Here is a 10,764-nt window from a genome sequence, read left to right as displayed (position 1 = left end):
GACCAAAGCAAAGAAGAGACTTGGGGGTGGGGGTGGATCTCAAGAACAGTAGCACAGGCATTCCCTGAGAATACACCAGCTGAACAGACCTAGAAAAGAGGCAACACACAGACATCAACTTCTCTGAATATCCAGAGAAAAAAACAAGTGTGGGTCTGCCTGTCACCCACTTGTTGCCCCGTAGGAGCTGCCCTGGGGTTACAAGGAGGTGCCTGCTAGATTTGGGGTCGGGGACAAAGCAACAAGCAGGGAGAAGAAAGTTAGGAAGGAATGGTCTTTAGGATCTACAGGAGATGTGGTAAATGGGGAAGGAAGGCTGCAGAAGTTATTCTGTTGCAGTTCTAAGGATGGGACTGGAGGATTGGGTCTGGAAGAACAGAGATAAAGGAGAAGGTCTGCAGGGAGCCTACACCTCACTTACGGTATTTCTTACTGCAGTGTTGTTTGTTTATTATAACTGATGTTCATGTTTGTATTCTAACAAGCTGTAGAATTTGTTTTATGTAGATTTAATTGAATTTGAGGGGAGGAATATGATTTTATTTCTGTAAGAATGTATCCTATTGTACTCTGGATTTATACACGCACTCAGTCATTAATGTTGTCTCACATGACACCGGATCATTTCTCATTACCTGTTAGTTTTCCTTCTGATTAGCCCAGAATTTGAGTATTATCACCAAAGGACCATCAAGGTCATGAATTTTCTTTCTTTCTTTCTTTCTTTCTTTCTTTCTTTCTTTCTTTCTTTCTTTTTTTCTACTCATTTCAAAATTCACTGGAATATGGTTAGTTTCTCACCCAATACTGAGATGTTTTCTCTGTATTTTCCACCTGTGATATTTTTATTCCTTTAACTTACTTTTTCAACTTATACATATTTTTATTTGTATTCATAGCATATTTTAGTACCTGTTTTAAAGCACGTTTTAAGTATTTCTACCAATTCTGTTACTTATAATTCTACTCTGATTGACTGGCTAGAATTTTCCATCTTCCATGCTCAATAATTTCTGAATATTTGAAACTCTAGAATTTCATACTTTCAATGGGCAATTTCTTTTACCCTGCTCAATAATTTCTGCATTTTTAAAACTCTAGAATTTTAGACTTTCAACAGGCTATTGCAGTTTTCCTTAGAAGGTGCTTATTACTTTGCTGAATTTGGAGTCGGTTTTGTGTACTTTGTTGGGGCAGCTTATTTGATTTTGGAGTGCTTAGATCTATCTCTAAGGAGTTACCATCTTCTGTCTCTGCTGGATAACTTACATATTCAATAAGAACTCCCCAGTGAGTCTCAAAAAAATTAATTTTTTTAGAATTCTTTTATTTCATGTATATGGGTGTCTTTTCAGCTTATACGCCTGTATATCCCCTGCTCAGAGTACTCATGAAGGCAAGAAGAAGACAGCAAAAACCCTAAAACTGGAATAAAGGAAAGTAGTGAGCCATGTGAGTGCTAAGAATCAAAGAGCCGCCAGTGCTCTTGACAGCTGAGCCATTTCTCCAGTTCACACTCATTGACAAGTCTATGAAAACTCTTGCTTGGTCTTTTAAAGATCATCTTCTGTATGTGTGTAACTAAGCAGGTCTTTAAGAAATCTGTGTGTGAAAAGTGCTTTTCCCCCCTTTCTTTGTAATTGGAAATACTTTAGCGTCTATAGGTCCCCATGGCTGTCTTCTCAGTACAGTTTCTATTTTCTATACCTATATTCTAAAGTGCTTCCAAGATTTTAACATAGATTAATTAATTTTAAGCACTTCTCTTTTCTCAGTGCTAGATATCTAATTACTAAAAGGTTTTTTTTTCTTGAGTGTTTCAAAATTTTCTGGATAATTGAAGTAGGAAGTTAAAGCCAATAGTACTTTTTCCAAATTACCAGATGTATAGGCCCTTTAAGTTTGCTCATACTATTTAAAATATTTAATTGAATAAATAAACGACAGATACTATTATTTCTGATTTCGATTCTTTCTCTCTCTCTCTTTTTATTTAAGGAAATAAAGCCTCACACTAACATTCAACCAAAAATAGTATCTGGTGAATCCTTATATCAAGTATAATATTAAATATACAACATATAGTAGTATGTTTTAAACTATGGCTTCGGAGGAGGCATTATTAATCAAGTTCAGAGTGAGTTGGCAAAGATTAGGTGATCTCATTAGCAAATATTGGTGACTTTCCTTATTCAAATTATACTGCTTAGATTATGCTTCTGTGAAACTTTGAGAGGTATATTAAATAATTTTTTTTAGTTTCTACATTGAATTACATTGTAACTACTCTTTTTTGTTAAATGACTACAAGCCTGAATAAAATAGTACTCATAGCAATCTACCTGCCTGTGATCTTTCTTATGATCGCTTTATCATTAACCCCATTTATTTAAGTCTTAGTTTTTCAGAATTACGGATAATCATATATAACTATGGTAGAAGCATACCACAGGTAAGGAGAGAAAGAAAATGATCAGGGAGGCAGTGGGTATTTTTGTGTACAAATAGTTCAAACGTGTTTCCCATGGAGCATTGCAGTTGGTATGCTTAAAACTAGTAGATACTATTTGCAGGTTACACTCTGTTAAAATAAGGTAACTACACATATTAACATAGTTCATGAGGAATATTCAGTGACTGAGGAGGGATGTTAAGTAAACTATATAATCTTTGCTCATCTATCAAGTCTCGGATGAAATAGTTATTTGAAGTCTTCAATTAATTTGTGACCAGCCATACTTATTTATTTCATTCCTACTTTGGTGGTCACACAGCAGTTAGCTATGTTTTAAACAGGATGCAAGCCCCTCGGATAGAAACAACACTAAACATTATTCAGTGTCACCCAAATCACGATGAGGATTCAGGCCCAGAAACAAGCAGCTTTCAAAAAAGTATCTATAAGGAGAGTGACCAGATATCTTATTTACCCTGATGAATTTATACAACAAATCATATAAATTCATCTACAATCGAGTTATAGATAACATAAAGTCCCTGTGCTTTGGTCATTATGTTGGTATAATGTTCTTGTGGAATGTATACACTTTAACCTTGTTCGTTCAAATGCTGATTTCTCCCCCGCCCCCCCCCCACTCTCTGGTTTCAATCCGGACATTGCATTGTGATACTTATTCTAAGCACCACCTGTCTCAACTTTGTGTAAACATGCCAAAAAGAAAACAAAAACCCCAATTAACCACAATGTTGAGCAATAGAAAGGAAGCAGGAAGAGAGGGAAGAGCCAGAGGACAGGAAAGTGGGAGGCAGAGGAGGAGGAGAGAAGAACAGAGGCAGGAGAGAGCTCTTGGAACATGGAGAAGGAACCAGACCTAAGATATTACTAAAAGCAAGTATAATGTGGGAATTCTAAATTCTAAATGTAGGAAACTATGAGAGCTTGGAGGTTTAAGATGGACTAAATATTGCTCAGCATTGTGTTCTAGGTTAATTAAACAAATCCCAGTGTCTGTGTGGCGATTTCTGTTTAGGATTAACAGCAGCTTTACCAAAAGATGTATCAATAGGAAATATTAAGCATCACCTACAACATCATTATAAGAAAATCAGGGTATAGAAGGCAGAAGAATTTGACCTGTTCAGGGTTTTGACAAAATGCTGAGGTTGCACTGGGTCTTTAAAGCAGAGGGAACAGATACCTGCTTCCTCCCAAGAACAATCCTCAGAATCTCCTCTTAAATTATTAACATCGGATGTTGGAACACAGCACCAGGCTGGCTCTTTTTTTATCCTATTCCTTATTTATAGGTGGGCAAGAGTGAGATTGCATATGGATCAAGCTTGGATTGGCTTCAGAAATCTTCACAAAATTATGAGGTGAATGTCAAGGTGATACTCTATGGATAGGTATTTAGATGGAGTATATATGATCATTCCCAGAAAATTTATGAAATTGGAACTGAAAGCAAAGATGAATATTAATGGTAAGTGGCATTATACATGAGAGAGTATCTAGACCTGTATTAGATATTTATAAAATGGGAAAAGAATCTGCTGAGTCATATTTTCTGACTTAACATGGTTAAAAAAAAACTAATTAAGCAATGGTTCATTTTACTTCTAGTGTCTAAAAATAGTGTCTTTGAGAATATTTGGAAAAAAGATTCTTCTACAACACCCTCTTTTATGTACTCAGTATCCTTAATACCTGGGCTCACAAAGCAAGCTTCCACAAGAAAAACACTTCTGAGACAAAAAAAAAAAGTATAATAGGTCCATGTCATTTCAAGTTAGAATTATTGACCACTGTACCCTCTTGAGATGACTCATCCAAATTACAAATTTTTATCATTTATCAGATGTAATAAAGAATCAAGAAATATTATTGTAGAAACAAAAGGCACAAAAGAAAAAGAAAACTGGTAAGCTTGAGTAATCTTCATGAAATATATGTATACCAAATATGGGCTTCTGGTCCAGGGATCTGGGTCCACCAACAAACACAAAGCTCGGGAGCTAGGAGCCTTCTAATTCAACAAAGGGAAGTTATCATGTTTTTCTCAAGGACTTGGTGGTAAATAGTTCAAAATTAACAGAAACAGTGTATGTGCATAAAATACTCAGTTCTGTCATTGTATCTCAGGAAAAAAGCAGCGATCAGCCATGTGTAAAAAAATCGATGTGACTGTGGTCTAATGAAGCTTTGTTTTCAAAACAGATGATAACTTTGCATCTTTATTCCACTACTTGTTCTCAGAAAACACAAAACCCATATCATGTACATGTTATTTCCCGCTAGGAATGATAAACAGACTCTTTTAAAAAGAATATTTTTTTGGAATATGTCTTCACAATTAGTTAAATAAAATATTTCAGTTTGCATGTTTCAAAAACTGGGGTAGAGATCTGTATAACAGTAAAAAAAAAAAAAACCTGTTTTTTAATACAGATATCACTGATTCACTTTCAAAGAGTTTATGATCATTACCTACCATATCCAAATTACTTTCCTAGTTAAAGTTTCTATTGCTGCAATAAAACACCATGTCAAAAAACAACTTGGTGAGGAGAGTGTTTTTTTCAGCTTTTCAGGGCTCCATCACTGCAGGAAGTCAGGACAGGAATGCAAGGCAGGAATGTGGAAGCAGAAACAGACATAGAGGCCTTGGAAGAGTGCTGCTTGCTATCTTGTTCCTTCATAGCTTGCTCATCATGCCTTCTTGTCATAGGGTGGTGTCACTCACAGTAAGTTAGGCTTGTTGGCATCAACCATCAATCAATGTACCAGAGGGTTACCCAAAGACCAACCTCAGTTGAGGTTCCCTCTTTGAAATGAATGTCAGCTTGTAAGTTGACACAGAACTAGCCAACACGCTAACTTCTTCCTTGTTAGGGAAAAATGTAGCTAGGTGCAGAACAGGAAAAACATCACTAGGAAAAACAAAACAAAACAACAACAACAACAACAACAAAAACAGGTCTGAGCAGGACCCTTGGGTTCAGATATGTAGTTTAGCTTTGATTCAACAACAAAGGACCATGTAGGAAGAGGCCCTAGACCTTCTTTTCAGATGTAGCCCATAGGCAGCTCAGTCTCCATGTCGGTACCCCAAGGGAGCAGGGGCTGCCTCTGTCATAAACTCAGTTGCCTGATCCTTGATCACTTTCTGCTGGCAATGCTGACTTGCCAGACCAGATAAGAAGAAGATCCAGGCAGTACTGATGAGACTTGATAAGCTATGGGCAGATGGCAGAAGAGGAGAACTGCCCCTTTCAGTGGACTAGGAGAAGGGGCTAGGGGGGAGATGGAAGGGGGTGGGACTTGGAGGAGTCGGAGGAGGTACCTACAATTGGGATATACAATGAATAAATAGTAAAAAGATATATATATATATGTATAGTATAAAACACCTCAAAAAGAAAAATAAAAAAGAAAAAGGTCTGTTTCCACAAGATCTTTTCACTTATATGTTTCATCACTGGTTTCATTTATACAGATTTCCTCTAAGTGTACCTTGCTTCACTCTTTCTTGAAGCTCTGTTCAGTATTTTAATTGAAGACCCATGCAGAATAAAAGATCAGACCAGAAAATTTTAGTAGCAACCACACAATCTTTTCCATAGCCAATTCTTGATGACCATTGACTGTTGGCCCATAACCAAATGCCTAGGATGCACTTGAAAGCCAACCTAAAATTATAAGTCTTTCCATGGTCAAACTGCATTTACGATTCTGTTCTACGGATGGATACAATGAAGAGGCAGCTTGACGATCTCCTAACCACTGTGCCACATTTCCTTCACAACACTTCCTCCTGCCTATTGCAGGACATATCTTAGGAAAACGGAAATAAATAAATAAATCAATTATTGCCCAGAGCTAACAGCCTTTTGGTGTTAATTCACAAAAATGTGATCTGATTAATTAAATTCACTAGAGTAATGAATCAATCCTTGAAATCTTCTTTCTTAAATTCTTTGAGGTGCTCCCCTCAAGACCCCTCACAGGCTGACTTTGCAGAGGCCCTTCTTTCTTCTCTGTTGGAATCACACACACTTTGATTTATAAGAACCCTTTGGGACTATTTCTCAAGGAGATTTACTGATTCCCCACTCCCCTCCCAGGTTTGTGTAGGTTACTTAATAGTGCAATTAATAATTGTTTTATGACCAGATGAAAGGCTCCTTTATTTGTTCTTTCCTTGGATGTTTTTTCTTAGTTGAAGGAGAGGGTATGAATCACTTTTCCTCCCCAAAGGAGAAGAAAGTGGACTTTGATAAAGGTCAGAATTAGATAGTTGAAGGGAGGGAAATTCATTTATTATCTCCCTCGGCACTTTTCATTGCCTTTTGAAAAATGAAAATCTGCCAGGATAAAGAATTTTAAAATAACATGTGTTCACACTAGAAACGTACATTGCATTAGCAAAATGTTACTTGTTTCTTTTTATTTATTTATTTTTTTCTTCTTCTCAAGTGTTCTCTGTAGTAGGCAGAGGTGACAATTTCAAAGCACACACAGCGATCTGATCTGGCGGAAGAGGGATGCTGGGGTGACATGAATCCAACTTGACTCAAAGAAAAATGCTTTGTGGATGACATGACCTTGCTTACTTCTCTTTATGCTTTTTATATCCCTATCAATTATACACCAAAGCATGAATAACCCACAGCTGGCCGACAGTATCTCTCTTCACTCTAGTCAGAAAGAAATCATTGTATAATCAGAGTTTAAGTGCCATACATGCTAGGCAGGTAGCTTCAATTCACAAGCAATGATGGAGTTGAATTAATAAAATTGTAAGTGTTCTTCTGATACACTGGCGATAATATGGACATATCACTTTTATAGATTATTATGAAGATTATTAGTCTACAGGTCACCTCCTTTATCTAACTTTATTTTTTGAAAATAACCACAGAAAACCAAAATATTTTCAGTGTTGGCTAATCTCTTACACATTTGCCTTCTATAAGTTAATCTGGTTCATACTGGACTAGCTGGCTTTCTAACAAAGATACAATTCTATAGCACATGCCTCTTCTCTTTTTTTTTAATTTTTTAATTTTTTTACTTTAATTTTTTTCTTTTTTTATTAATTACACTTTATTCATTTTGTATCCCCCCATAAGCCCCTCAGTCCTCCCCTCCCAATCCCACCCTCCCTCCCCTTTCTGCATGCATGCCACTCCCCAAGTCCACTGATAGGGGAGGTTCTCCTCTCCTTTCTGATCTTAGTCTATCAGTTCACATCAAAAGTGGCTGCATTATCCTCTACTGTGGCCTGGTAAGGCTGCTCCCCCTTCAGGGGGAGGTGATCAAAGAGCAGGCCAATCAGATTATGCCAGAGGCAGTCCCTCTTCCCATTACTATGTAACCCACTTGGACACTGAACTGCCATGGGCTACATCTGTGCAGGGGTTCTAGGTTATCTCCATGAATAGTCCTTGGTTGGAGTATGAGTCTCTGGGAAGTTCCCTGTGTTCAAATTTTCTTGTTCTGTTGCTCTCCTTGTGGAGACCCTGTCCTCTCCAGCTCTTACTATTTCCTACTTCTTACATAAAATTCCATTCACTCTGCCCAACAGTTGATCATCAGGCTCAGCATCTGCTTTGATAGTCTGTAGGGCAGAGGCTTTCAGAGGCCCTCTGTGGTAGGTTCCTAGTTTGTTTCCTGTTTTCTTCTCGAAGATCAAACCTCAAATGACAACACATGCTCTAGAGGTTGTGGAGAAAGGGGAACACTTCTCCACCGCTGGTGGGAATGTAAACTTTACAACCACTCTGGAAATCAATCTGGTGCTTTCTCAGACAACTAGAAATAACACTTCCTCAAGATCCAGCCATACCACTCCTGGGCATATATCCAAAAGAGGCTCAAGTACACAAAAAGGACATTTGCTCAACCATGTTTGTAGCAGCTTTATTTGTAATAGCCAGAAGCTGGAAACAGCCCAGATGCCCCTCAACTGAAGAATGGATGCAGAAATTGTGGTACATCTATACAATGGCATATTACTCAGCAATGAAAAATAAGGAAATCATGAAATTTGCAGGTAAATGGTGGGACCTGGAAAGGATCATCCTGAGTGAGTTGTCCCAAAAGCAAAAAGACACACAGGGTATATACTCACTCATATAGACATACAACATAGGACAAACCCACTAACATCTGTGCATCTAAAGAAACTAAGCAAGAGAGAGGACCCTAACTAAAACGGTCAATCCCCATCCTGAAAGGCAAAGAGGATGGACATCAGAAGAATAAGAAAACAGGAAACAACCTAGGAACCTTCTACAGAGGGTTTCTGAAAGCCTCTTCTCTTAAGGAAGAAAATAGTTAAGCTTTCTGTTTTTCATGCGGGAAAATTGGGAACTCAGGGCGACAAGCTAAACCAAGTAGGACTATCTGTTTCTTTTCAGAACACCTCTGTTAAGAGCCCATATAAGAAAATCATAAGCTGTGGCCTTAAGTCAGTGGCCAAAACACATACTGCATCAAACGTTGTCCACAGTAGGGAGGAAAGTGAACGCATCAGGAAGCATCATGTGATTTCTAACAAAATCTTCAACAGAAAACACTGATTATTCCATATGGCTTTTTCTCGAATCTTTCAACATTTTTATTTAATTGTTAGTGTTTATAAAATGCACCTAGAACCCCTGCACAGATGTAGCCCAAGGCAGTTTAGTGTCCAAGTGGGTTACATAGTGATGGGAAGAGGGACTGCCTCTGACATAAACTGATTGGCCTGCTCTTTGATCACCCTACCAGACCACAGACGAAGACAATACAGCCATTCCTGATGTGATCTGATTGACTAAGATCAGAAGGAAGGAGAGGAGGACCTCCCCTATCAGTGGACTTGGTGAGGAGCATGCATGCAGAAAGGGGAGGAAGGGTGGGGTTGGGAGGGAAGGAGGGAGGGGCTTATGGGGGGATACAAAATGAATAAAGTGTAATTAATAAAAAAAGGAAAAAATGCACACATACTGTTTTATATTATTAGTTTACTCATTTAATGATGAACCTCTGATTCTAGAAGCTATGAAGAATAATTTATATACAGAGGCATTGGTGGTTTCCATTGAGATTTATCATAATCATGGTCTACAAGATGTATGCAGATGCTATGCCATGCTTTTGTTTTTGTCTTCACGTGTGCCATAAATGATATTTCAAAGCTCAATCTATCTATCATGCCAACTCATAGAGTTAACAATTTGATCAAGCTGAAGAGCATGTTAGAAGATTGTGGTCACACAGCAACTGTCAGATTTTGTATTACTACTTATTGCATTTAAGTTTAAAAGGCTAAAGCTAAACCTGCTATTTCTGTTTTTGTTTATAGCAATTACTTATTATAACCATGCATCATTTTCTGTTAAAGTATAATTCATGTATACCATACACAAGAATTAGAAAAAGAAACAAAAATTAAACCCACGTTTCTAGATGACTGTTACCACCCTATGAACACATCAGAATTACTATGCAAAACTCCTTTCTGTTTCTGTATGAGAACCTTAGATTGGATCATATGTTTGTGATAAGTCACATCTATAAGTCACATAACTATAAGTATGTCATGAAACTAGACAGCAAATGTTATGCAGAATTCAGGGTGACGTGTGTTTGTGTGGAGGGGTGTAATTGCTCCTGTCAAGAGGTGATCAAAAAGCTGAAGATTCTTTTAAGTAAAATATATTCATAGGAAAATCCACAGACCAAGAGAGGATAAGTAACAAGGAAGGCTCAAGGTTGGACTCATCAATCTCCCTGGGAAGGGGCAATAGAATAAATTTCATGGGTGGGCTTGGAAAGGGTGAGAAATGAAACAGGAAGGATCAGGAGGGCTATAGAGAGATGGAGGAAGAGAGTATTTGGGGAGATTAATAGAAGTGGAAATCATTTTGAGAAAGAAAAAAATGAAGATTTTAATGGCTATTTTCTGTAGTGTACAAAATGGAGACAGTTAAACCAACTGAAAGAGACAGAAGTAGGATTATTTGCTGGAATATGGTTTAGGAAATCAGTTTCACATGTAAAGCTAAGCTACTGTTGGCTTGTGTGAGAGAAGACAGTTCTTAACTACGTGAGTTTAATAAAGACGGTTGGAACATTTTTTTTTTCTTAAACGTATTATATGTCCAAATACAGTAGTAGATACATTTAAAGAGAAATATAACTCAAACAGAATTTTTTTAGTAAGAGATTGGATGTACAGATTAACAAAGGAGCTAGAAATTCATGGAGGAAAGATGGGTTCCTTGAAAAGAAGAGACCGAAAGTCCACATTATAA

This window comes from Meriones unguiculatus, chromosome 12 (assembly GCF_030254825.1).
Source record: "Meriones unguiculatus strain TT.TT164.6M chromosome 12, Bangor_MerUng_6.1, whole genome shotgun sequence".
In the NCBI taxonomy this organism is placed as follows: domain Eukaryota; kingdom Metazoa; phylum Chordata; class Mammalia; order Rodentia; family Muridae; genus Meriones; species Meriones unguiculatus.
This window is presented reverse-complemented; position numbering follows the sequence as displayed.